Source organism: Pleurodeles waltl, chromosome 6, assembly GCF_031143425.1.
Source record: "Pleurodeles waltl isolate 20211129_DDA chromosome 6, aPleWal1.hap1.20221129, whole genome shotgun sequence".
Taxonomy (NCBI): Eukaryota; Metazoa; Chordata; class Amphibia; order Caudata; family Salamandridae; genus Pleurodeles; species Pleurodeles waltl.
Window position 1 is genome coordinate 1,055,151,107 of NC_090445.1, and position 27,873 is coordinate 1,055,178,979.

Below are 27,873 nucleotides of genomic sequence, written 5' to 3' on the forward strand. Positions count from 1 at the left end.
AGGTCTGGGCGGGATGCAGGGTCCATCCAGGTCTCAGTAACAAACATAGGGGGTCATTCAGACCTTGGCGGACGGCAGAGGCCGTCCGCCAAGGTACCGCCGACAAATGACCGCACCGCGGTCAAAAGACCGCGGCGGCCATTCAAACATTTCCGCTGGGCCGGCGGGCGCTCTCCAAAAGAGCGCCCGCCGGCCCAGCGGAAATGCCCCTGCAACGTGGACGCCGGCTCAGAATTGAGCCGGCGTAGTTGCAGGGGTGCGACGGGTGCAGTTGCACCCGTCGCGTATTTCAGTGTCTGCAAAGCAGACACTGAAATACTTTGTGGGGCCCTCTTACGGGGGCCCCTGCAGTGCCCATGCCACTGGCATGGGCACTGCAGGGGCCCCCAGGGGCCCTGCGGCACCCCCTACCGCCATCCTGTTCATGGCGGGTTTCCCGCCATGAACAGGATGGCGGTAGGGGGTGTCTGAATCCCCATGGCGGCGGAGCGCGCTCGCCGCGGTCAGAATGCCCTTGGGAGCACCGCCAGCCTGTTGGCGGTGCTCCCGTGGTCGGTGACCCTGGCGGTCACCGGCCGCCAGGGTCAGAATGACCCCCATAATATCTAGTTTATGGGATGTTAAAAAGTCCACAAATTCAATTTTATTTTTTACTAGTGACCTCGCGTTGATCAAGCTGCACGAAAAAATGTACTGATTACTCATTAAGGGTATTATTGCCGAGCCCCATAGCTCTGTGACCACCAAATAAGCCATCTGGACTATCAGTTTACATTGGGTCTTGCCTTACTGAGAAATTACTAACCAGGCAGCTGAGAGAAGATGTATTATTTTGAGGTTTGAATTTTAAAAAGCAAGCTGCATTCACTAGGAATTAACTTCCAAGCATGTTTTTGACTAACTCACTGTGCTAGCAAATTGGCATTGGAACCGACCGGGTAGGGAAGCATGGGTGGCACTGGGCGCTGTCCGGGCGTAGATGGGCTTGCCTTTGGCTCACCTTTGGAAGTGCAATAAGGCAATTTAAATTGTCTGCAATCCAGGCAGTGGGCTTGTCAGGGGGTGCGGTGGGTGAGCACTATACAGTGCAGTAATAAAAAACCGAGAGGATAAAAGAAAATCAGTAACTGGGGTCCAGCAACCCCTTTCTGCAAACAACAGGCTCCCCTGTGGTTGCTCAGTACTGGTAACATAAATCTAAATAGCCAAACGGGTGAAAGATAAACACTTAAAAGCAATTTAAAAAGGCACCAGAAACCTTTACAAATGGTGCCTAACCAGTGATAAGGATCCAGGCACCTCCTAAAAAGCGGCATGCTAGTGCCTACAAATAACAGTCCGTTCATGCACCATCAGTTGCAGCTGCATGGACGCACAATAAGGCAGGTTGCCACAGCTTAGATCGTTCCTAAATGCATCTCAAAACTCTCAAGGGCCCAGCTAGATTCAAGCCCTGTCATGAAGATCTGCTGCTGGTTGGAGAAGCCGGTTTAAGGCTGAAGTACGTCTACCAAGGCCTAGTCTGCCTCATATCAGAGTTTGTTTCTCCAGCTCTGCCCAGTGTCTCCGCTGGAAGAGGGGCTCTTTCCATTTGCAGTTGTACAAGGCTGCAGACCCTCATGATAGCTCTTGAACTTTTTCAGTGATCCACTGCCTTTTAACGAGATGCCCAGTAGGGCTCCTCCTCTCCTACAGCCTGTTCTTCTTTTTCTCAATGACAATGTGATTTTTTGTGGGCTCTTCCATGATATTTAAACCCTATATGCTTCCTCTGCCAATTGACCAATGTAGAGCCCAGTCACATAGACTATCCCACACAAGCTCACAGTGACCGGGTCCTCACTGATCTTACCAGCATTTTCTTGCATTCCGTTTGCCCACGGCTGTGGCCATCTTGCTGAGCATGGCGCTCTTCCAGCTGTTTTGAACTGACCATCAATGTGCTCGGTGTTCTTTAGTGTGTAAAGGCTAGCGTGGCAGGATCAAGGTGCAATACTGCATTTAACAAATGTGACCTGCTCAGAATCGGGCCTGCTTGTATTCCTGTTTGCAAAAAACAAAAAAACTAAATTAGGAATCTTTGTATGTCATATCAACTCATTACAGTGCTTAAGTCTCATGGGAAGATCTGCTGACAACTATGTGGCAGGGGGTGAGCTCTCATTTGCAGCACCCAACCAGTATGAGTTCTTGCCTGGCCATTCCGTGTCAAAAGAGTGTAATCTGGCCGTGACTTTGATTTGCTACACACAGGTGTATGATATACCAGTGGGATGGTGTTATTAAAAGCTTTCAACAGTGCTTGATTTGCAAAATAATAATAATAGCTTGCCAGGCCCATCTTTTTTTCTTAGGGTGGCTCCATTTTCTTTAACTATTGGAGTGGTCAGCTGCACTGCGGACACCACTGACTGTTTTTTGTGCTAGAACTAGTCCTGACTCCAGGCAGCAATTAGTGCGTAAGTTTTAAAGTGATGGGATGTAAAAGCCTATCTAAGAGTATGGAAGTGAGAGAAACAAGCAAGTTTGAGGTTATAGGAGGATTCGCGGGGTTCTCATCCCAGTAAATCCTTGAAAAAATATCACAAAATTGTGAATTTTACAACACATGTTCCATAAAAATGGGGTAAATGTTCACAGGTTCTGACAGGGCACTAATAAATATTTCAATATTTTTTCTGATGTGCAGTGTCAATTTCACAGATATCTCTCCAATTTCAGTTTTTTCATACTGCTCAGTAGTGGTGCCTTTTCACAGTGCCCCCATTGACAGCTTCTAGGGGTTGACTGCCAGTGTTTGCTTTTCACAATGCCCACCCTTGGCAGTTTCTAATTGACCACTAGTGAATGCTTTCGAAACTGCTTACCAATGCCATCCCCTAACCCTGCCTGGAAGTACCTCAAACATTTTGTTAGCTTATTACAGTGCCTCTGAGGTTAAGCTCATTACATTCCACACCAGTGGCCCTTTTTGCATTAAATCGACAATGCACTGCATACTTCCTGGTGCATAAGTATGCAAGGGCACCGAGGGTTATGCACTGGAGTGGATGCCCCTCGGTCTTCTTACATCCTTATGCAAGGGCACCGAGGGGTAGTTACTGCACATTGTGGTACCCACTCTGCCCCTTAGCGGAATTCTGCAGAATTTACATTTTTTTCTGCAGAATTCTGCTGACTGAAACTCAGCCACTTCCTCCCACCCCTACTTTTTCCTTTCTCTTTCTGCCTGTTTATCTCACTCTTCCTCCCGTCTGTCTCCACCATTCTAGAATATTTCAAATGCTTCTAGAACAAAATCATGTTTGTATAAGTACTGCATGCAAGTATTACCGTATTTAAATATTTTGTGAAGCACTGCACACCAAACTATTTCAGTCCAGAGACCACCTGTCAATCAATCAAACATCGTATCATCATAAGTTTGTGTTTGGTCCATTGCCCTTCAGTAAGTATGGTCCTTTTTTTAGAGCGCTTGAATGCCCTATGGTGTCTTGGCGCTAGTATTCCCTAACAGAACATTAAACTGGTGACAGGTTAGTTGAAAGCATGTGAAAAGAACCAAGCCCTCAAACCTTTCCTAAAAGCACTCAAGTTGGATTGGGATGTTAAAAAACAACGCAGAGAGTTCCATAATTTGGAAGAGCCGAAAGAAAAGCTTGTGCCGCCCCACCTTGCTCTTCTTATTCTAGAGACAGCAGTTAATTTGGCTGTACCGGACCTTAGAGTATGTCCAGGTAGGTACCATTTGAAAATCTTTTGAAAATATTTGGGATCTGCCTGGTGGAGGGCTTTTGTGAACCACACAGAGGGCCTTCTTGAACCGGGAGCCAGTGAAGACTCCGAATTGACTGAAATTGATTCAAATTTTGGAATCTTTAGCAGTCTTGTGGCCTTGTTTGCCGGAGTCTTTAATTAGGGTAGTAGTGGCTGTTGAGAGCCTAAGAGTAAGGTGTTGCAATAATCTATTCCAAGGTAATCAGAGCTATAATCGCTGTCTTCTGAAGATCTGAAAGGAAGAAAGGAAAAATCTTTCTTAAGGTTCTGAAAAGGAAGAAACAGACTGAAGTAATTTGATTAACTTGCTCTGAGAAGGATAGATTCCGATTGAAGATAACTCCCAGATTTTGACCTTGTTTACTAGAGTCAGGAGTGGGCCTAAATTTTGTGGCCACCATGTAGTATCCCAGAAGGAGATATTGTTCCCAAAGAGTACTACTTCAGTTTTGTCTGAGTTCAATTTAAGATAATTTGTCTCCATCCAGCATACGACCTGTTGCATACAGTTCCTAAAGCTCTTTTCCTCCTCATTGGAAGATATAGATAGCACAATTTGTGTGACATCTGCATAAGAGATTACAGTGAAGCCAAAGCTTTGAACAAAAGTGGCTAATGGGGTAACATAGGCATTAAACAGGGTTGGGATGAAAGGGGCGGAGATGAAACCCCCAAGGGCCACCACTTGCTCTCTATCCTGTACGAATGAAGTAAGAAGCGAAAGTGCAGAATTTCTGAAGCCAATGGTCTCAAGACGGCTGATAAGAAGTAAGTGGTTGACCGTATCAAAGGTGGCTGATAGGTCCAAAAGAATCAGTGCAGACTTCCCACCGTGATCAACCACCATTCTCATTTCTTCCAAGGCTGCCAATAGAGCAGACTCAGTGTCTTGATTGGACCTACAGCCATGTTGAGAAGAGTCCAAAATGTGGTTAGAGTCGATAAAAGACAGTATTTCCTAGTTCATTGCTTTTTCAAGGATCTTAGCTGGAAAAGGAAGATGTGCGATAGGACGATAGCTTCGAACATTTTGAGGGTCCATGATAGTATTTTTTGATTGAAGGGAGAATCAAAGCCTTTTTCCAGGCGGCAGGGAACGTTCCTTTTAACTAGATCTTCTTCAGTATGTCTGTGAGGGGTACTGCTACTGTATCAGAGACTGGATGCAAAATATGAAGGGGACAGGGATCCGAAGGGGCGTCTGATTTAGTGGATCAGACGAGATTGGCAACTTTCAATCCCAAGAGCAAAGAAAAGCTTTCAAGGTCTTAAGGTCCTCATCCATATTAACTTCTTGCCTTGTGAGAGAGTTATCTTGTCTAGGGGAACACAAAGGAGGTATTTTCTGGCCCATGCTGAAAACTTGAAAAATCTGTTCCACTTTAGACTGAAAAAAGATAGCCAATTCATTGCAAAAGAATTGATAAGGGCAGAAGGCACTGGTATTACTCAAATTAGCAAGGTAAATACAGTTTTGGACAGCTCTCTATAGTTTTTGTGTGTGGTCCTGATTTTCTTGCTAAAGTATTTACATTTGGTAGAGATGATTAGATTTTTATATACAGAGAAGAGAGGTTTATATATGGCTTTTTCTACTTGTCAATACCTCTTCATCCATTTCCATTCCTGTGATTAGCACTTTAGAGCAGAGGGCTTATCCATGCATCTAGTCTGAGTTTTTTCATGAGACCAGTACTGTAATTACAGCTTCTATCCATTTTGCAAAATCGATCGTTGCTGCATTGATGCTATCTGACAAGGAGGGTTTGTTATTATCCAGATTAGCATCTATTTTTTGGGGGGGTTGATGTTTTTCCAGAGTCTACCTTTGTTGGTGACTGGTCTGGCAATTTCTGAGGAGTTATTGCTGAGAGTATTTAGAGAAAGGAAGATAGCCCTATGTTCTGTCCAAGCTAGGGGCAGAACTTTCAGAGGGTTATTTGTAAAAACCCCATCTAACTTATGATTTGCATCGTGCATGGATACATTCACACTTTGTCTAACGTCACCTGCACTAAGGCTATAAGGAGTTCCATATCCCTGTTACCAATTAGTTCAAGGTGCAAGTTAAAATCACCAATTATACTAACGTTATCCAGTTCCATTCAGTATTCCACGGCCTCTTCGTGTGTTTGGATGAAATTGTCCCTAGGACCTGGTGGCCGATACAGTAAAATACCATTAAACCACTTGCTGTTGTTAAGCTTAAACATAAACATCAGTGCTTTGCTATTGTGCAGTGAGATAGGTTCAAGTGGGGCCTTAAAATTATTGTGATGCTTGGTTGTGATGCCTCCATCTCTTTTAGCCTGGTGATCTGCTCTTGCAATATTACAGCCATCAGGTAAAGCAATTTTGAAATCAGGATCTAATGAAGCATCCGCCCCAGTTTCTGTGATGAAAATAATATCTGGCTTATACTGTTCCATAAAATCCCTAAAGACATATTTATTCTTTGTTAGTGATGTCACACTTGTCTATGTTTAATTTATATCCTGATAAACGAGAGAAAAGTGAGACCTGTTTCATAAAAGAGGGAAGAGATGAGGATGTATTGGAGCAATAAAAAAGAATATCATCTGCATATATGGAAATGTTTTTATGTGGTGTACCCAATCGAAAATCTGGAATATTGGGGTGAAGTTGGATTTTAGTTACGAAGAGTTCCAATGCAATAATGAATAGAAGATGAGATAAAGGGCACCCTTTCTGCACCCCTCTAGACACAGAGAAGTAATCAGATAAAATTCCATTGACAAAGATGGCAGTTTTGGGAACAGTATATAGTAAATACATATAGATAAGGTTGCAAAGTTTTGGGGTAAAACCAATCCATTTCAATGCGGTGAACATGAAATTCCACCCAATGCTATCAAATGCTTTTTCAGCATCCAGTGTGATAGGGGCTAATGAATGATCCATTAAAGGATCATGGCCAAGTATGGTAAAAAGAACATGAGAGTTGCCAGAAAGAAATCTACCTTTAATGAAGCTGGATTGTTCATGTCCGATGAGAGCTGGAAGAATGGGATCAATCCGCAGGGCTAAAAGTTTAGCAAAATCTTGTAATCTGTGTTGACCAAAGAAAAGGAATGATTATTTTTACAATGTTTAAGATCCTTATTATCCTTTGAAATCAAACATATAATAGCTTCTTGGAAGGTACCTTGGGAAGCGTATTGCAAAATGAGGTGAGTGAGTTGACAGAGGTGCATTATTGACAGAGTCTCCGAGGTTAATGCCCTGACCCGACCCAGAGCTCAGCGCAGCACTGCCATCTTGTAGGTGCAGAAACCATACCCCCCCATCTGTGTTCTAATACGCTTTTACATTGTTGGTGCTGCAGATCAATGCCAAGGTGCACTAGCAGAAGTCTGTGTGAGTGCAAATTGAACGTCTCATAAGGAAAAGGATATCTTGGATTGGAAAGGTTCCCATACATGTTTGAGGTATGATGCATAAAATTTCCATACGTTTCAGGCATTCTGTACCACAATCACCAGTTCATTCCCCTGACTCTGGAACCATGTTCAAGACCCCATATGCCTTTAAAGAAGCAACAGGCTGAGGATTATTCGTGAACCTCTCTTTGGATCCGCTCGTTTTATCTACTGTAGGTGGGCAGCAGTGATCTCGGTTCCAATGCAGCCCATATAAAGAATCATTTTGAGCCACCTCTTCTGTCAATGTGGGGCATATTAAAAAATGTGGCGTGCAGTTGGTTCTGCCATGTGAAAACCTGTTCTTTACATACCCGAAAGGTGTGCACCAGCCTGGCAAAATGCTTGAAATGAAAAATAGTGCAGGTACTCACTATTTAGATAACTTTTTTCCTCCTGAGAAGTGCTGGTACTCTCCCATCAAATGTATTGCAGCAGTACTGAGAAGTGCAGGTACTATCCCGCTCAAGGTAAAGAAGCAGGATTCTGCAAAGATTCACATTGAAAAGTTCAACTAGGCAGTTCGTCACTCAGCCTCCCAATGCAGTGTACTCATACACAGTTCAGTCGACCCAGTGGCAGTCACTACCAGAGCTACTTCTTCCAGTTCATAAACTAACAATGGCTGGGTTTTGTAGACAATGCCTGAGGTGAGAGTACTGTTCTGGAGATATTGACTGTCAGCAGCACCATAGTGATGGTCAAGGAGAACAGGTAGCACCGCTAATCTATCTATGGCAATGATTCCTAATCTTTTTAGAACCACAACCCACTTTTTAGAACAACAAACTTTTGTGAACGACCTATCTTTAAAAGACATAAGGCAGGGCAATTTTATTACGTAACTAAAGCATCATGCAACACAGCATTGTCACCTACAGAAAGCACATTTTCCACAGGCAAATAGTTTTACTGATTAAACTATATAGCACAAGCACTCAAATGATAATGTGGGAATGGGGTTTCTGTGAATATTGATCATTTCTGCATCACCAATTAAAGTGTTTTAATTTTTTTCATCTTATTGAAATCTCTGTTTCCAGCACACTTTAAAATTAAAGAAATGTACTTCATTTTTTCCTTCCTAACTGCTGAAAGCACACATTTCATTTACTGATATTTACATTCTGTGATTTGCAAAAAAAGTGACAAACTAAGATTGTCACATATGTCATTTTTAAACAATCTTTTCATTTTGCAGTCAGAGAAAGAAAAGTACACACTGATTTAAAGCACTGCAAATGAGACAAGATAAACATAGAATTTGAAGGCATCTTCATTTATTTCTCAGACTTTCCCAACCCACCAGGTGTTTGGCGCAGGAACCACCAGTGGGTTGCAATCCACGGTTTGGGAAACCCTGCTCTGTTTAAGAGCCAGGGGCCACAGGACATGGGGACAGTGGAACAGTTGCTGGGCGGTGATCAAATGGGCAGTATGAAAGTGCACATGCAGTCTATGTGAAAAGGCAGCAGGTGCAACATTACATGGCATGGTATAGTCGAGCCAAGAAAGGCTGAGCACAGTAAAGGGCCACTGCAGGTTCACAGATAGTGGTCAGTACACTACTAAATGCACCAAACTCTGCAAAGGGTGTCACTGTAATCGCATGAAATGTTGCAAAAGCAACACACCGACACATGAATGCCTGGGTTGTGCAGTACTCTAATGAAAAAACAGATGAGGAGTGTCGGGTCCAGTACACTGTATTTACTGAAATTCGTGACCTGCCCACATGGGACCAAAAGGCAAGAATCCCGGCCCCCAGTAAGACGTGCAAGTAGTGTCCAAAAACAACCACCTCCACAAATTTAGTACTGGTTCTACAGTGTTGAATGGGAGTTTATGTGCTCTTTTTAGCAGATTTGGATTAGAGTTGCCTTTCTAGGCTAGGTTAACAGCCTAACCCAATAGCAAACGTATTTATAACTTTCACTTTGCTGTCTTGTTTGTGGAAAACTATACAGTGCAGAGCCATTTCATGTAACCTTTGCTTTTCACCCTATATTTGGATCATTCATGTCAGACGCGAAACATCATTGGTGAACTTTGGGGCAGATTTAAGGAAAGTGGCACTGCACCCAGTGCAGCGGCACTGTCCTTGCACCCTTTAGAAACCTCCCTCCCTCCACCATGTGTGCGCTGTATCTAAGATACAGCGCACCACGCTGCAGGGTAGGGGGCAATAGCAGCAGAATCTTTGATACTACTGATGTATTGTTCAGGGTTAGCACCAACATTTTGGGGGCTAACCCTGAACAGTACATAGGGGCCTATTGTAATCAATGGTGTGCCCCCTTTTAACAACTGCTCTGAGCAGGCGTTAAAAGTGCCAAAAAAAATTATGATTTATTTGCGCCATTTTTTCAGCCCCCCCCAACAGGGGAACGCCCCCGTTGCACACATTATGCCTGGTGCAGGCATAATGTAGCACAAAGGGTTACAAAGTGGTGCAATGCAAGCATTGCTCCACTTTGTATATCTGTCGAGGGGAAAAGGGCACCTTATCATCCAAAAAATAATGCTAAGGCAGTGCTAAAGTGGCACTAGGCCCTCTTAAATCAGGGCCTTTATTTTGCATGTGAAGGTACTGAGGGTTTTATATAATGTTCTGCAGATCATGTTGCCATTTACATGGCTGGTCCACTTAAAGTGATAAATAAAGTATACCAAAACAATGCTATCAGTGAAATGTTGACAAGACATACAATATGTTTTGCATTATGCATTATCAAAAATTCAACAGAGTTCACTCAATGTTTGACCACTTGAGGGCCAACAGGTGCTTATTTTGTGGAAGTCTTAGCAGGTGCTCTGTACCTGCACTTTTCTAAACAACAGCATTTGTGGGCATACACCACATGGCAGCACTCTCTGCTTGTTTTTGAGCAGTGGACATTAGTGGAATGTTTAACAATTCAGCATACTAAAAAGAAGATGATACAACTACAAGTACCATTCCCAGATCATTCCTACAGCCTTGGGTGACCTTGAATAGTCTGAAATGTCACATTTGTGTAAGTGTTGATGGCTAGTATGATGCTGGCAGTGGCATTTTGCAGCAGCGGCAGGCACTACGGGCGGTGCTGTAAACTGTACTGGAACCAGGCACTTATACTTTCGCAAATTAAGCACTGGGTGTACATTTCAGGGCGTTCTTTAACTAAAAAAATGCCAAATTGCTAGTAAAGGGTAATTTATTCTTCAAGCACAGGCCCAATATTCTTTAGGATTGACAGGCTAGACAACAGAGTGGTAATAATAATACTGCCTCGGTGGCAGTGGTTATTTCAAGCACTATTGCTCTATGTTTTCACGTATTTGTAAGTTAACAAACAGTTGGCTCTGGCAATCTTATGCATAAACTGACAATAAGGTACTTAGAAAGGACTGAATAATGGTTGCTGAAATATATGTCAGAAGGACACGATCGCTCAGAGAAGAATAATTACATTCTTGGGCAAATATGGACACACAGTTTACTCAATCGAGATAAAACAAGCACCAGCTAGTAGCATTTCCCTATGTTGCCTAACAATATTGAAATATATCTGGAAGGTTAAGATACAGAAATACACAGGAGTAAGTTAGACAGAAAGTTTACTTTCCCAGCGGGCTCTTGCAAGATTGAGGCCCTGGGCAATTGCCCCCTTTGCCCATGCATTAACATATCTCTGCCATCAGCAGCAGGTTTTAGAGTGTACACTGGGTACCACCTAGCACTAGGGAAAACTTCTGCTTTGATTTTAGCGACCCTGGATTATTCACAGACTTTCACTTTAAGCACTCAAAGGTACTTTGTAATGGTTTAAATTATCTAGAGTTTATTTAGAGAAACGCATGCTCTGTCTGTACAGCTTGCCATTATCTTGAATTAACTGAGTCGAGAATTTCTGGTAGGTCGGTAAAAAGCAGAGCGAATACTAATGAGCAGATGATGGACCACTATAAATTGATCAGAAAGTGTGTTTAAAAAATCTACAAATACAAAACAGCAGTTGACGAAACTGGACTAAATTGTAGCAAGTTGTGCCACTTGGTGACGGAGCACATTCAGGCACTGGAGCTCAGTTCAGAGTAAATGGCTGACACACAGTTATCCTACTTAAGTCCCGGATGTAGGTACGACCGTCTTTTGACTTCTCTTCGATCTGCCATAAAGAATGAAAACCCTTTTCCCGAAATTTCAGACTGGATTATTTTCCTTGCCCTTCACTGTTTTAAATTTGACCTGATTTTTCTCGTATTTGTGAGACATTGTTCTTAATATGTTTTTTATCTTTTAATTAAATTTGGTTTCGATAGTGACATTATTTACCAAAACATTTTCTCTGTGAATTTCACTTGCTGATAAGGGCAAGATACCAAGGGTGAGCCAAGCTTCCTTTAATATGTTTACATTTGTGGTTCCTTCTTTTTAGGCAGGGTTGAAACTCAGTTGCGGCTCGCATCATAACTATTCGCTCTGCAACACAGCCTGCAGCTTGACTACCGACACAGTTCTACTGAGAACAATCTACACAGTAAACACTGTTGAAAATTAGCCAAGGGCAAAGGGAGTCATAAAAACGTTATCGACAACACACACATTATTCTTCTCTTGGTTCAGGGGGCATTTAAATTGGCACTGATGATAAAATTATGCTTTCTTGAGCAATGTTTTTCGCAAATGTGCTATTTTGAATTTCTAAAAGTGTCTTACTTGTATAATTGCCTGGTATATTTGCTGAAGATCGTAAAGCCACAGCAAGCTAAAACATATCAACTCAGCTTACTTTCTGACATCAGGTTATCAGCCTCATGTGGCACTCATGTATTAATTAACCAGCAAGCATGATTTATCATAACATGTCCTATGATCCAGAGTCTCTCCCTAGCCAATCTCCTCTATCTAATCGTTTCGGGAGCTAATTGTATACTCAGAAACTCTTCGGACAATCTCTCGAGATCCATGCTTTAGTTGCGCCTCAGTGGACCCAGGATACGAAAAAAGAACCTAATGATCTTTTTGCTGTATTCGATATTCTTAATTGTCTTTGTTTGGGAATATGTTTCTGTGAGTTGGGAAAGAAGTAAGCAGGAATTTCATGCAAGGTAAATTGCATTCATGCTGTATGCAGTACTTCCAGGTCTAGACTATCATAGTATTCTAAAATCAATCTCTGACGCCCTTTCTTTAACATCTAGAGACGTGTCATGTTTTTTATCCACATGCATAATTTATGATCTCATCATTTGATATTGATATGGACATCCAAAGAAACAAAGCCATAAGAACAACCCTATGCAACTCTGTCTCACTGACCTTCTGTCTTAAATACGGAGTAAGGAAGGAGCATATTATGCGGTCTTATCTATACTTCTTAACTGTGCAACAATACTTCACCATTCGTTCAGGAGATATCTCTCTGCATGTCTTTCTGACCTCTCTGGTTAAAGGAGTCCCCATGAGGCTTCTGTCTTACTGTACGCCTATGAATAGTGCGTTCAGGAACTGCTAAGTCTCCTTTAATCAGAGACCTTTCAAGTTTCTTGTAGTTTACCTGCACTTCTTGGATGTTCAACCAAATGTAGTGAGTATGATCGAGCATTTCGTAAAAATAACTGAAAAATAAAATAAGAGTGCCTGAAAAAAAAGTGAATTACAGCATCATATTTTTTAACATGTTAATTTTCCTTAACTATCATACAAAACAGAGGGTTGTCTGGCACTGTAGTTATAGCTATGCCCTACTACAGAGTAATACAAGACGAGATATAAATAAATCTTTAAGGACAAAAGTTGTTTGAAACCTAAAGCTACTCTCCCCAGATATTCCATAAAATGGGATTAAATAAACGTTTAAAACAAACATCCAAACACAAAGAGGGCAGAGAGGGCTCCCGATCTCAAATTTAAATTAGCCAGTGATTCATTATGTAATTCAAGTTAGTGGGAATTATCAGGAAACTTTGCCATGTCTCTTGCTTCACCAGAAACAGTTGTGAGAGGGACCGTTTACTATTAATATGGTTCTGTTTTCATACATCGGATTTCAGTTTATACTCGTTGAGTCAAAACTCTGCTACTGCCCAAAGAGTCCTCCATATCAAATCTGATGATTGCAAGGGGAGGGCAATATCATTACTAATTTTGACAATTTCTACAGCATTCGTTGTGTGTCACCAACTTTCTTGCAGGGACTTATTACTTTTGATCTTTCATCTAGATGTTGCCAAATATATTTTTTACTTTGTTGGTCAACACTCAACTTTGTACCAATTTTCGGAAAAGACTTAGGATGCTGGTCCAAGCCATTTCTGGATCTTTTTCAAGTTTAAAAATCAGTGACATATCTGCCCAGATTGTAAAACATACATAGAAAACGGGAGCCAAATGCCCAGATTCGTTTATCTATCCCTGTATGTATGTATGTATGTATGTATGTATGTATGTATGTATTTATGTATGTATATATGTATGCATGTATGTACATATGTATAGTATTTCTGTAGTGCAGTCTAGCCAAATGCAGTGGAGCCCTGTACATGGTCAGAAACAAGCATAAAGTCAATGACTGATAGGAGAGGAAGCTGTGTTGTGAACGGTGATTGCATTGGGATGTAGTGTTCTTTAATAAGGTGCACCTTCAACAATTCTTTTCTAAATTGAGGATGTGTTGGGTCACTCCTGATGGTATAAGGCATGTTGTTCCAAATCCTGAGTCTATTGATGGAAACGTCCTTATTATTATTAATCTCTTCTGCTTAGAGTCTCTTCTTTTCAATCTTCTTTAAGGAAAAATGTTCTCAGCTGCAAACCTTTTTATAAAAATGTTCAGAGTGTAATACTCAGGAAAAGCCAACAAAACCGGAAGAATTTTGCATAGTTTGAAAACCTTTGTGGTTGTTTTTAATGGACTATACAATCTATATTTTTAATGTAACATCAGCTGAAAGAGAAGCATACTCCTGCAAAGTTGTGACTCCCAGCACTAATTCTGGAAACTTTTATACACTCTTGTTTAATTCTTATTGATATTCATATTAAGCCCTTTTCGCATGCATAACTGCACATAGTGTACAACTGAGCATGTGAAAGAACTTCACCCTGGGACACTTGCTCTTTTTATCCTCTTTTTTCTCAAAGGGGAATATATTTTGCCATTGAGTAACCCGTCTGTTAAAATCCAACCAATTCTGAGTTTATGTGAGTACACACAAACACGTTAGTTTATGGACTTGCACAAACTTTTCATGGCAGTCTTACCTTGGGGCATCTGCTCCACGCTCACAGGAGGAAACGTTATTCCAAGTAATATGCACTATACTAGAGCGATTCAAGTGTGAGTAAACTGATTTACATGAGTGCTTTTACATTTTGTCAATAGTCAAGCTGATCTTAAGTATTCAAATGGCTTTGTAAATTGGGCCCAGATTTACTACACATCACTAAGAACAGCACTGGTGACCATTTACAGCGCTGTATTGCAAAAATGGTTAAAAAATGCACAGTACCAGAGTTATTATGAATCTCACACTGAATATGTCATTGGCTTGTGGTAAAAATGTATTTCAGTGTGATGCTAAGCATAACGCCATGGTACAAAGGTGAGGCAGCACTTTCTTGCATGAGATTAGTACTCAAGGTATACATCCATTACACACTTCAAGGTGAGAACAACTGTTCAATAGAAAGGCACTCAAAATGCATAATTTAGCACATGCGGCTGGTATGGAATAGTCCCCTTGTCCTTTGCTCATGGATTATTTCAAATCGGTGTTAGGTTTTCACAGAAAGCCACATGTAACCTGTTTTAGGGAATACAGGTATATGTAATAGGGAGCATGGCACTCCACAGCGCAAAGTGGTGTTAGTTCTGCTCTTGTGTCAACTGTTGGCACATTTTTGCATCTAAAAGTTGTTTGGCACTGCCATTTCCACAGACTTTGTACACAAAGTTTTGAAAGAAACATACAGCAAGCCTTGGGCTTGGGTTTCTCAATCTTCCTCCTTGTTGAATCTACCTGGTGTGCAAGGCAAATAGAATGACAAATCATTTTTCTTGCTAAAAGCCTTTTGATTACAAACTTAGGTGGTCATTGTAATGTAGCGTCCGTACCGCCAACAGGCTGGCGGTACGGAGGCCCTCATTGCGACCGCGGCGGTAGCGCCGCGGTCGCACCGCCGGGGCCGGCGGTTTCCCGCCATTTTAGCCACGGTAGTGATAATCCGCCAGGGCAGCGCTGCAAGCAGCACTGCCCTGGGGATTATGACATCCCTACCGCCAGCCTGTTTCTGGCGGTTTGCACCGCCAGGAAGAGGCTGGCGGTAAGGGGTGTCCTGGGACCCCTGTGGGCCCCTGCACTGCCCATGCCACTGGCATGGGCAGTGCAGGGGCCCCCTAACAGGGCCCCGGCCAGCTTTTCACTGTCTGCGCAGCAGACAGTGAAAAGCGCGACGGGTGCAACTGCACCCATCGCACGGCCGCAACACCACCGGCTCCATTAGGAGCTGGCTCCTATGTTGCGGCCTCATCCCCGCTGGGCCGGCGGGCGCAAACCGCTGGGCCGGCGTTTGCGCCCGCCGGCCCAGCGGGAATGTCATAATGGGGGCCGCGTGAGTGCGCCGCATTGGCGGCCGCCCGGCGGTTACCACCTGGAGGGCGGCTGTCGTAATGACCCCCTTAATTTCTTAAAGCTTTATAGGACATGTCTTACACATTTCAACACTGTCTAAATTAAATCTGCCTGAATATAATACATTTTTCCCTCATTTCCTATTCTCATCTGTAAGGAGACCCTCCCTTCCCTCTGCTTTCATTAACATTTTGCCCCATATTTATACTTTTTTAGCGCTGCAATTGCGCCACTTTTTAACGCAAAAACAGCTCAAACTTGCAAAATACAATTGTATTTTGCAAGTTTGCGCCGCTTTTGCGTAAAAAAAATGACGCAAATGCGGCGAACAAAAAAGTATAAATATGGGCCTTTGTCTCTTCCTACTCTCTAGTGTCTTTTTTAGACATATACTTTATCCTCAGAACATACGCCATAATTTATCTCCATGGTGCTGTATGGTGTGCATCTCAATACGTTTATCACTCTTTTTTCCTTCAGTAAAAACAATTCCTTAGTTTGCTTTTTGCCATGTTCACAACAAGAACAAGGCAAGCCTCAAGCACCAGGGCAGTCCTCTAGGGAACAAGGCAGACCTTCTTCTGTAGTCCACAGGTCCAGGAGTGTACCGAAGAGGTGGTTCAGGAGGTCCCATATTTATACCCAGTGCCAGCCTTTGCAGTGAGAGTGACATCCTGGCTAACCCCACATTTGGTTCTGAAACGTTCTTCCCTTCCCCTGCACCAAATGATTAAGACAAGAAAATGCCAATTTTTCGAAAGGGGTCATTTTTAGAATTGCAACGTAAAATCTTGTTTTACCATTCAAGAAGCTTTCAAATTACAATTCATTTGAGTCCAACCTTGACCTTCCTATCTGTTCCTGCATCAACATTTAGCACCTATTAAATGTAATAGGATAAACCAATGATTTTCAATAGGAGAGATAGGCCTTACAATAGTTAAAAAACTAATTTTGAGGTTTTTGACTACCAGGATGTGTAAAATGTAAAAACATAGTTTCTACTTTGTAAATACAGTGCATCCTGCCTTATCACTGTTTAGGGCCTAACTTGGTGATGACTTTCAAATGGAAGATTTAGGCCTAGAAAATGTTTATTTTGCCAGGTCTAATTGGCAGTTTTAAAATGCCACGACAGGCTACAATGGCAAGTCTGAGATGTGCTATTTAAGTGGGTGGCACAATGAGTGCTAGAGGCCCCCTAATAGCATTTATTTCTCAGGGTATATTTAGTACCATTTACTAGGGACAGATAAGTAAATTAAATAAGCCAATCGGTGTAACCCAATTTTACCATCTTTAAGGAGAGGGAACAAGTAATTTAGCACTGGTTATCAGTAGTAAAATGCACAGAGACCGAATGCCAACAAAAAAAAATTCAGAAAACAGAATGGTGAGAAGGCAAAAAGTTTGGGGAAATATCACACCAAGGATGACCAGTCAAACACTGGTTAATCCCAACCACAAGCAAAGAGAAAACCTGGAGAGCCATTAGCCATGCTCAGCTAGCTTTTCCAGCTTGAAATAAACATTGATTACATTCTATCTAAAACCTTGTGAGGCACTAGCAGCCATACTATAAAATGATAACACTTTTCAACTCTTTGGTCTCTTTAAATACCTTAGGCTATATTTCTCCAACATTCATGCAAAGCAACACAGCAAGCCACTTTGCTGTACTGAGCTGCATGAAAGGGAAAGAAGCGGAATGCACAATATTTAACATTTAATGGTGCATTCCTGTCCTTTCCTAGTGCTGCCACACTTTTGGCTGCCTAGCACCAAATCAGGCAGCCTTGCACTATGGTGCAAGGGTGCCTGAGTTGTAGGCAGGATTGTTTTTGTGCAGGAAGGGCCACTTTCCTTCACAAAAATAATCTTCAGAGGCAATTACATCTTTCTATGTGTGCTGCAGAAGAAACAAGGGGGAATAAACATATCTTTCCTTGTTATGCCTCGAAGGGGGAGGCATATGATTTTGACACAATCCTAGGTATACCACTAATGGTTAATATAGGAATGCCCCAGAATACATGGGTGGATGCGTGGGAACACAAGATGGCCTTGCATGGATTGGTAAATATAATTCAAGGTTTTATGTCACCCATGCGCCCCCTTGCATGGCGCAAGGGTGATGCAAACCCATTAAAAACATGTACCCTTGATCTTTGGGGCATTTTTACATCTAATTTACCTAAAGCACGTTTCTGTATTTACTCATCCTATTACTGAAACAATATGTTTGTGGAACGTCAAGGTCTTAGAGAAGATCATTCATAAGTTAAGATCAAAATAAGGTATAGCTTCAAGTGGTTGATGGCTAAACTTCAAGCTGAAGTTTAGATTACTACCTCTTCTTCATAATTGTTGTGTTCATTTTGAAATAGGTATTCACACAGTACTCAGCACATTGATCTAGGGAATTTAGCAATCCAATGGGAATTAACTCAAAGAAAACGGTGTCTTCAACATGAAATAGGCTGTGAATATTCAATTTTCAATAGAAAACATAAAGCTTGTGTGAGGTCTTCTGGTGCATCTGCTATGTATATGCAAAACAGAAGTGGAACAAATATAGAACTTTGAGTCCGTTCAGGGTCATAATTTTTTGGGAACAGCACCATTTTCTTCAAGTTGAATTCTGGTACTTAGGTCTTTGTGTAAACTGATTATTAGTCAACTTCTTCTACCATAGAATATTCCTGTAAACAGGGTCATGTACAGTAGAGAATTCAAAATAGGCAATGTAAAAAGAGAATCCTTTTAGGTTTACATATTTGTCAGCAAGGAGTTTTAGTAATAAACATCCATCCATAGCATAATGTTATTTTTTGTTATGTCATGTTATAGTGTGTTATGTTATGTAATGTTATGTTAGAGAGATTTGTAGAACTCTCTATCCTCTAGGAAGGTATACTGGTGCCTAGGAGTTGTGTCAAGATACATCTAGGGCTTAGTGTAACTACTCAAAAAGCAAGGTCTTCAGTTTCTTGCAGAATTCAAGAAGTCATGAGGAGGCTCTTCTGTGTAGCAACAGGTCTTTCCACGCTTAAGGAGACATGTAAGAGAAGGCTCGATGACCAGATCTGTTTTCCAAATGCGTGGGATTTGTGAACATAGGAGTCTGGATGAGTAAAGGTGTCTGGATAAATTGTGAAAGCAGAGGCAAATTTTGAGGTATGCTGGGACTGTGCTGTGTACTGCCTTGAAAGTGTGTGTGAGGAGTTTGAATTGTGTTTGTTTGTAAATGGAGAGTCAGTAGAGATCATTCAGGTATGGTGTGATGTGTGTGCGGTATGGGCAGTTGCGGATGATTCCTCTTGCTGAGTTCTAAATGGCCTGCAGCCTTTTGATTTATTTTTTGTTGATCCGGTAAAATGGGTGTACCTGTAGTCCAGCTTGCTTGTGACCAGAGAGTGTGTGACAGTTTTTCTGGGTGCTGATTGAGAGCCATTTGAAAATCTATCTCAGCATCATCAGGGTATTCAATCATAAGCTGTTGACAGCATTGACTTGAGCATCATGTTGAGTTTGGTGGTGTTGATGATTCCGAGGTTCTCGCGTGGGTGTTGGTGGTGGGTGTTGGTCCTAGCTCCGTTGGTCAGCAGGTGGAATCCCACGGTGATATGCTGTTTCCAAAGAACATGGGGGCATAGTTAAAAAAAGTGGTGCTGCACACTTTTCTTGCGCCCTTTACCGGCCCCCTTTTAGCATCATGTGTGTGCTGTATTTAAAATACGGAACGCCATGGCAGTAGTTAGGGGACTAGCGTCAAAATGTTTGATGCGATTCCGGCGCTTTGCAGGATTAGCGTAAAAAATGTTGCTGCTAATCCTGCAAAGCACTCAAAGGTCCATTGTAAACAATGGAAGCCTCCTTTAAAGTGGTGAAAAGAATCGAAGAGATTTCCTTGCGCCATTGTTTTGGCCCCCCTAATGGGTGAACGCCCCATTTGCATACATTATGACTGGCAAAGGCATAATGTAACACAAATGGTTACAAAGGGGCGCAATCCATGCTTTGCGCCACTTTGTAAATATGGCACAGCATTTTTTGCCTTCTAACGCCACATTAGCATAAAAAAATGACGCTAATGTGTCATTGGAAAGGCGCTAGGTGCTCTTAAATATGCTCCATGATTTGGGTTGTGTCAGTGTTCACCTTTAGACACTTGGTTTAGACAATGGTTGATTTCAGTCATGCTGGCATTAAAATTGATCTGGGACTGAGCATCTTGTCCGTGAAGGAGAGAATGAAGTGTGTGTCATCAGCATAAGAGAGGACGTTGATGTTATGAGAGCAGATGATGCTGGCTAGAGGGATCATTTATGCATTCAAGAGGGTCAGTTCCAAGTCGATTCAGATCCATCTGAGTGTGTGTCTTTGGATTCTGATGTCATGCTGACTTTGGATGAGGATGAGGTGGGAGACTGTGTCAACAGCTGCAGAGAGGTCCAGGAGGATGAAGGTGTCTTCTCTTTTCAGAGTCATGTAGATGTCATCTGTGGAGGCAATTAGGTCAATTTCTGAGCTGGGGTTGGGCTTCAAACCAGACTGAGGTGTGCTGAGAAGTTAGTTGTCATTGAGGAAATCGGTGAGGTGTCAGTTGATGATATTCTCTAAGACCTTGGCTAGGAATGGTAGTATGGAGATTGTTCTGTGGTGAGCCAGCATTGAAGGGTCCACAGAGGGTTTCTCTAGCAATGGGAGGGCTGTTGTGTTTTCCCAAGCATCTGGGAAGGTTGCGGAAGAGTTGGAGGCATTCAAAATGGGGTTGATTGGTTGCAGTCCTCTGGAGAAGTTGTAGTGTGGGCAGGGGTCATACAGGGCATCTGAGATGGACTTCATGGAAGTGGCTTCTTCTGGGTGATGACAGGCCATGTGGTTAGCACTGGTTCTTTGGATAAGATCAGGTGGCATTTGGCAAGATCTGTTGGGTTTGTTTGCTGGTTGAAGTTGCTTTAAATGGTAGTGAATTTGTTCCTGAAGAATTGATCGAGACTGTTGCAGAGGTCCTGCGAGGGGGGGATTGAGTTGGAAGCAGCCAACTGTGAGGTCACAATTACAAAGATGTATTTGCTTTTGTTGGTGCTGGCATTGATACAGTCTCCCAAAGTGGTGCATTTGGTGATATGGATCATTTGATGGTAGTGTCTAAGGGCTGATTTTAATGTGCTACTGTCTGCATTGTCCTGGCTCATTCTCCATTTGCTCTCCACTTGTTGTCAATAGTGTTTAATCATTCTGATTTCCTCCGTGTACCAACTGGCCTGGGGTCTGGATCATGTTGAACTTCTGTGTTTGAAGGGGCCAGGATGACTACGCAGGAGATGATCCAATTGTTGAAATTCTGGATGGCTTAGGGAAGGCTGTTGCTCTCTTCAGGTCAGTCTGTGTTGAGAGTGGTATGCCAGTCCTTGTAAGTGATGCAGTTCCAGTTTCAGTCGGCTGGTCTGGCAGTGGTGTGTATGCATTGGACCAGGATGGGGATGCTGAACTTAATGAGGGTATGGTCTGTCCAGGGCACTGGGGTGGGCTTGTCGACTCAGATGTTGATGATGTTGGTGACAAAAGGGTGAAGAAAGTGTTCAGCGACATGCATAGGTCCCTTTTCTCATTGGATGAGACCCAGACTTTAATTAGTGCTCTTGACTTCAGCATGGTCTTCCATGTGGATTCTCAGGTCTCCTAGAAGGATGTAATTGTTAACATTGAGGATGAGTAGTGCGAGAAAGTCGGTGATGGTGTCTGTGAAGTTAGCGACCCTTCCTGGGTGTTCTGTAGATGAGGATGCCACTCAGGGTGAAATTGGCTGTGACCTGAATCTTGAAAGACAGGAGTTCCAGGTTGTAGGATGACATGTCCATAGATGTGGTGTAGCTGATGATGTTCTTGTGCATGATGGTGATTCTGCCTCTGGGCTTGTGAAGTTTGTCTTGCCTGGCAATCTTCTAGACAGAGGGAGTGGCTGTGGTGATGTCAGGTGCCGATGCAGGATTCAGCCAGGTTTCCATGAGGAAAAGCAGGTCAGGGGCATTGTCATGCAGCAAGTCCCAGATCACTGTGGCATGTTAGGTGAGTGAACATGTGTTGAGGAGCATGCATGTGAGTATGGAGTGTTATGTGAGTGGTTGCAGAACCGTGTGAGTGTGAGAGTGTGGGGTCTTTTAGGTTCTGCCAGTGCAATTAGTGTTGGGTGTGGGTGAGTGCATGAAGTTCAGGAGAATGCTCCCTTGGTATTGTGTGGTGCAGCAACGCAGCAGCCTGTCAAGCTGGGGTTGAGGGTGTGTAGGATTGCAGCATGGTGGCACTGGCAGCTGAGAAAGACTAGGGTTCCTAAGCCAGTCCAGGCTTGGATAGGGCAGATGGGTTTGCCTTAGCACAACAGCGGCATGCCTGCTATGTGCATCCGCTGTGTGTCTATGGTATTGCAGCAATTAAGTAGGCCAGAGGAATAAGGTCACTTACTGTGCAGATAGATGATGGGAAATCCAGTAATGTCACTTCTCATTTCCATCATCCATCTGTACAAGGAATAATATCACCAGATTTCCCATCCTCCATCTGCACAGAAAGTGAGATCACTGGTTTCCTCTCAAAACATGTATTAAAAAAAAGAAGCCAGGTAAGGGAACTCAATTCCATCATCTATCTGCACAGGAAAGGACATCATTGGATTTCAAATCATCACAATATGCAGGACGAAAAGAACTGATTAGTCTAGGAGGTGTAGTCAGGAGAAAAGTGTAGTTTAGTGTTTTCTGGATGCTAAACTAAAAATCTAGATTCAATGTGATTTTGCAGAGATCAGAGTCCACCATTTAAGGGCAATGCAGAAGGCATATATTAAAGTCTTGTTTTTATTTCTTTTGGAAATGTATTTCGAGAAGTCAGTGTAATTGCTTATGGTGTTCATTTTGTTCACTCTGGTGTTGGTGGTGTTGCCTCTGACCAGTGGGGCAGATGCTTGAAGCATGCACATCAGAGTGCTCATAGTCTGTTTAGGAAGATCCTTCAAGGCTGCTTTGACTTGGTGGGGATGAAGCAGTACTAGAGTTTGCACTACTGACTTTAAATCCATTGGTGGAATATAGGAGTTGATTTTCCTGAGTGAATATAATTGAAATGGGGGATATTTGGAGCTGTGCTCTATCAAGTTGAAGTTTTGGTATACCCGGGAGGCTGGGAGAAGTAGAACATAAAGCCGTTTTCCGGCTGAGATGAGGAATTGATATATAAGGAATGATAAGTCTAGGAATGCCGGATATTAGTAGGTGGGGTATGCTCCTTCAGCTAGTAATAATGCCACAATCACTAATGGTTCCAGTCAAATCTCCATAAATTAATCTTTGCTCAACCCCTGGTAGCTTAGCAAACAAGGAGTTTGGCTTAACGCAGGAGACAGATATGTGTAACCCACTTAATATCAACAAAATAGTAAATAAGTGAAAGACACAACACAATAAAAATCAACCACCAATTTATAAAGATAGAGAATACTTTTATCTTTAAAATGACATCAAAACAGCAAACATCCAACTTAGGGATATTTTTAAAGGTTAAATTAAAAAATGTCCATTCTAAAAACCAAAAAGTTTAAAGCACCACTCTCAATTATCTGGTCAAGCTGGACTGCAACAAAGTCAAAGTTTTAGGCTGACTGAGATGGAGAACAGGTCAGATAGGTTGAGTGCTAGATCCTGGTCCAAAATTTACCTTCGCACTTAGGGGCATATTTACGAGTTTGTCACACAATGCAGGCCAGAAAGTCACCTTGCTGCTCTGCACTGTGTGACAGGGAAAGGATAGGAATGCACTGTATTTAAGTCAATACAGTGCATTCCTTGCCTTTTCCTCTGCTCTGGTGCCTTTTGGCAGCCTAGCACCAATGCAGACACCCATGCACCATGGTGCAAGGGTGCCTGCGTTGCATGCAGGATTTTTTTTTTGCAGGAAGGGTCATCTTTCTGCACAAAAACATTCCCCAGAGTTATAAATTTCCATCTATGTGTGCTGCAGAATGCATCACATGCAGCAAGAGGGAGTAAAAAAGAGAAATAAATGTATTTCTCCTCCTTATGCCTTCCCAGGGGAGCCCTAGCATTTTGCCACATTCCCAGGTTTACCAGTTCTGGTAAATCTGGGAATGAGTCAAAATCCATTGGAGTTGCATTGGCGCACCCTTGCTAAACCCATGGAATGCCTTCTAAGGGCAGAGTTAAACAATGCAGTGATTTGCAATGCTTTACTCCAGATTTATGGAGCAAATCAGGGACACGCAAAGTAGCCTTCCGTGGCTTTAAATCCAAATTAAGGATTGCGTTGCACATGTACCACTTTGTGTGTGTGGTGTGTGCCCCTTAGTCTTTCCCTGGAGCTTTTCTTTTGATGCTGAGTCCTCTGGTTCCTCCAATCTGTGGTTTGCTTCGATGATGGAAGCCTGCTGCCGCGCAATTCCTTGGTGAGCCTCTGGAAGTCTTTGTCATCGACGTTGACAGCGAGGACGTCTGGAACACCCAGCGGGACAAACCAGGGCAGTTAGACCGATTCATGAATTGACAACAGTGGCTTTACTGTAAACATCAAGCTGGCCTCCTCCTGAATTTAGTAGAAAAATAATTCAGCTTTCAGGTGTTGTGCCTTGTGGTTCCTTTGGGGAGATAGGTTTCCAGTAGCCCCAGCCAAGGGTTCAGGGACTTTGGATAGCCTCTTGGTGGCTACAATTCAATCTCCCACAATGCACCTGCACAGTCCAGGATAAATCCAGTTTCAGCTGGTCAGCTGGGATCATCCTCTTTTTGGCTGGGCTGGTGACTTCTTCCAACTCTGTTGTACCTGTTGCCGATCAAGGAGACCATTCCTTTTCATTTGACTCAGGCACAATCCTTTCTTTCTAGAGCCTTGTCAGTGCAGCAGATGCAGTCCTTCTGGGTACAAGCTTTCTGTGGTGCAATCCAAGGGTCTAGCAGGGCAGTCCTTCTTCTGATGTTACAAACAGTGATCTGAGGAGCTTCTGAAGCTCTCCCATATTTATTTTCCATTCTGGGCTGGCGGGGGGGGGGTACCACAACCAATAGGGTAAAGTTACCTCCCTCTGCTATGACCACATCCTTTGAAGTATGGGATATTTTTGACCCAGTATGCCCTGTTTTGTCAAAAATCAAAATAGAAATTCTCTCCCTGGTGTGTGTGTAACTCCACCCAGAGGTGTGGCTAACATCTGACTCTACTCTTCTAGTCCCGCTCCTAATTTACGTGGGGATCACCGCATTGGGGACTGGCCTGGGTCCTGTCACATTTGTTCTGCTGCCTTAGAAGTCCAACTTATCTCCACACCCCGGTTTCGCTCCCTTGCTTCTTCAGAAAACAAATCTACTCCCACCAAATGGTTGTATTGTTTCAGCCCCTGGCATCTTCACACCTACTCAGGTAGCAGTTTGGCTCACGCTGTAAAAGACTGATGAGTCAGAAGATGCTTTCCATCCTTGGCAAGTTTTCGAATTTATTGCAAATATTGTTTTGATACTTTGAATGTATTGCTAACTAGTTCCAGTCAGATTTTAGATTTTGCTAAGTTTAATAAAGCCTTCCCATGTTAGCCTGCAAGGCTAGCAGCACGACAATAGGGAAAACTACTTTGGCAGTTTTCCCTACCAAGGCATAAAATACATATTTTAGATTGTCACTGCTTTTCATAACAATGCACCCTACCTTTGGGGCACCTAGGGCAGACTTTAGAGATGACCTCTAGGTTATAACACAGTAGTGTATGGACTTTGAAAGTACTTTTAATTCCAATGTTGAATTAGGACATAGTTTTATTTTAAAACCAGCGTGCAAATGCATTATGACCAATGAAGTCTTTAAACCTACATGCCCCACCATATACTAGGGATATACAGGTAAGTTGTATACCAATTCCCATATACCCTTAGAGGACAGAGCACTGACCCTGGGCCTGATTAGCAGAGCCCATGGCACTTTTAGAGTCAGTAACCACCAGCTTCAGTCACAAAATGGGAGTGATCAGGGAAAAAAGGATGACTTTCCTATAGCAAGGTTCAGTAAAAAAATAGTTCATCCAACTAGGTAACTTTTAAATAAAAAAGTTGAAGCTACTTATACTTGTTGAATTGGTACCTCCTAGTTTGGACTGGTTCTGTGTTGAGAAAATTGTTTTTGCTTCTCCTTATAAAATCCAGAAGGTGGGAAATTTGATTTACTCTGTTGCCCCAATTGAATCCTTTTTCCTCGGGTCCCCATCGTTATGACCTTTGTTTCATAAGCAATAAAAACATCTCTTACTGACCTGAGGAAGAATATATATTTTTTAAGGATATTTGTGATGATGGGTCGGTGAAGATAGGGAGAGGCCAGATTGCTTCTGTGCTATGTGTTTGTGATGGAACTACAGAGACCATTTTTTGTGTGACAGCACCAGGTTCCAAGAGTAGATGGTAGCCTGTGCCATATATTTTCCGAAGTCCTTCTACAACTTCACCATGTCTGTTGCTGATTTACTACGATGCATCTCAAAGAGAGGATAATGAGAATAAGTAGCCACCAGAGTAAATACTTTCAACTCCTTCTAATCACTAAATGAAAATTAAAACTTCGGACTTCTCCCTCTCACTATATATAATCAAACATAGGTGTAACTTTAACACTGGGGCATTGCAAAATGGACCACAAATAATCTACTGAACAAAAAAAGTCATAGCATTTCTTTGATGGAATTACTGATCAAACTGAAGCGCCCCTTCAATACACAAGTGATTTATTGGTCACAAAGAACCCCAAATGTATAAATTGTAACTGAACAAAGCTCACAACACCCGCTTTATATCTTACAACATATACGTGCACAGAATAGAAAAATATATATTATTACTAAAAAGGTACCAAACATGCTCCAAAATGCTCATAATTTTAATCTTATAAAAATATAGTTATAAACAGAGAGCGTGATGCACAAAGGGAAACTTACACTTTTGTGTAAGTTTACAATTGTTTGTTATTCACTAAGGTATTTTACAAGTAGTTATTTACGACTGCAGAATCCCTGTGTGAGCAAGAGTCTCTTTTGACATTGTAGACACCTACTTTTTGCCTGGAAAATGATGTGGTTTCAAACTGTAAGTGTCTTGGGCCCCTGCTAAACAGGTTCCCAGGGCCAGATCTTTTTCTCCAAAACTGTACTATGTTTGGAACTTCTGGCACTCTTCTAACTCCCTAGTAAATGGTACACCTGGTGCTTAGGGCATCATACTCAAGAGGGCCCCCCAGAGCTGCAGCACTACTTTTTCCACTCTCTCTGTTAGGTCCCACACCAGCCTCATGCAGAATGCCATTGCAAGTGCATGACAAGGTGTATTCAGATGTTGCAAACTCAACGTGGCACTCACCAAGAGTGCCATGTCCACTAACACCTCATGCAATATAGGTAAGTCACCTATAAGTCTGGCAGGCCTTACAGCCCTAAGGCAGGGTGCACTATAATGCACATAGGGGTAGTTGTGTGCATGAGCAAATATGCCCCTACTGTGTCTTTGCAAAACCTTAAGACATAGTAAGTGTGCAAGGAAGTCATCGCAAATACATATGTTGGACACTGGTCATTACGAGTTCCCCACCTACATGATGGCCTCTCTGAATACTGGGTTGTTTGGTTTCAAACAACTCAGGATAATAAACCTACACTGATGCCAGTGTTGGATTTATTATAAAATGTACCCAGAGGGCACCTTAGAGGTGTCCCCTGCAAAAGCTAACAGCCCCGGCATGGTTGCTGATTGGTCGTAACCAGCCTGCCACGACCAGACACAATTCTGGACTCCTGGGGTGAGAGCCTTTTGCTCTCAGGAACCAGAACACAAAGCCTTTCATGGGTGGAGTTGTTACATCTCCTCCCCCAGGCAGGCACACTGCACCAGGGGTCAGCTTCAAAGGCTTTCCCGCCTTTGAAAACTGACCCAGCCTTTGCTGCTAGCAGCAGATGGCCACCCAGCAGTTTTTCCCCCCACTTTGAGCATGTAAA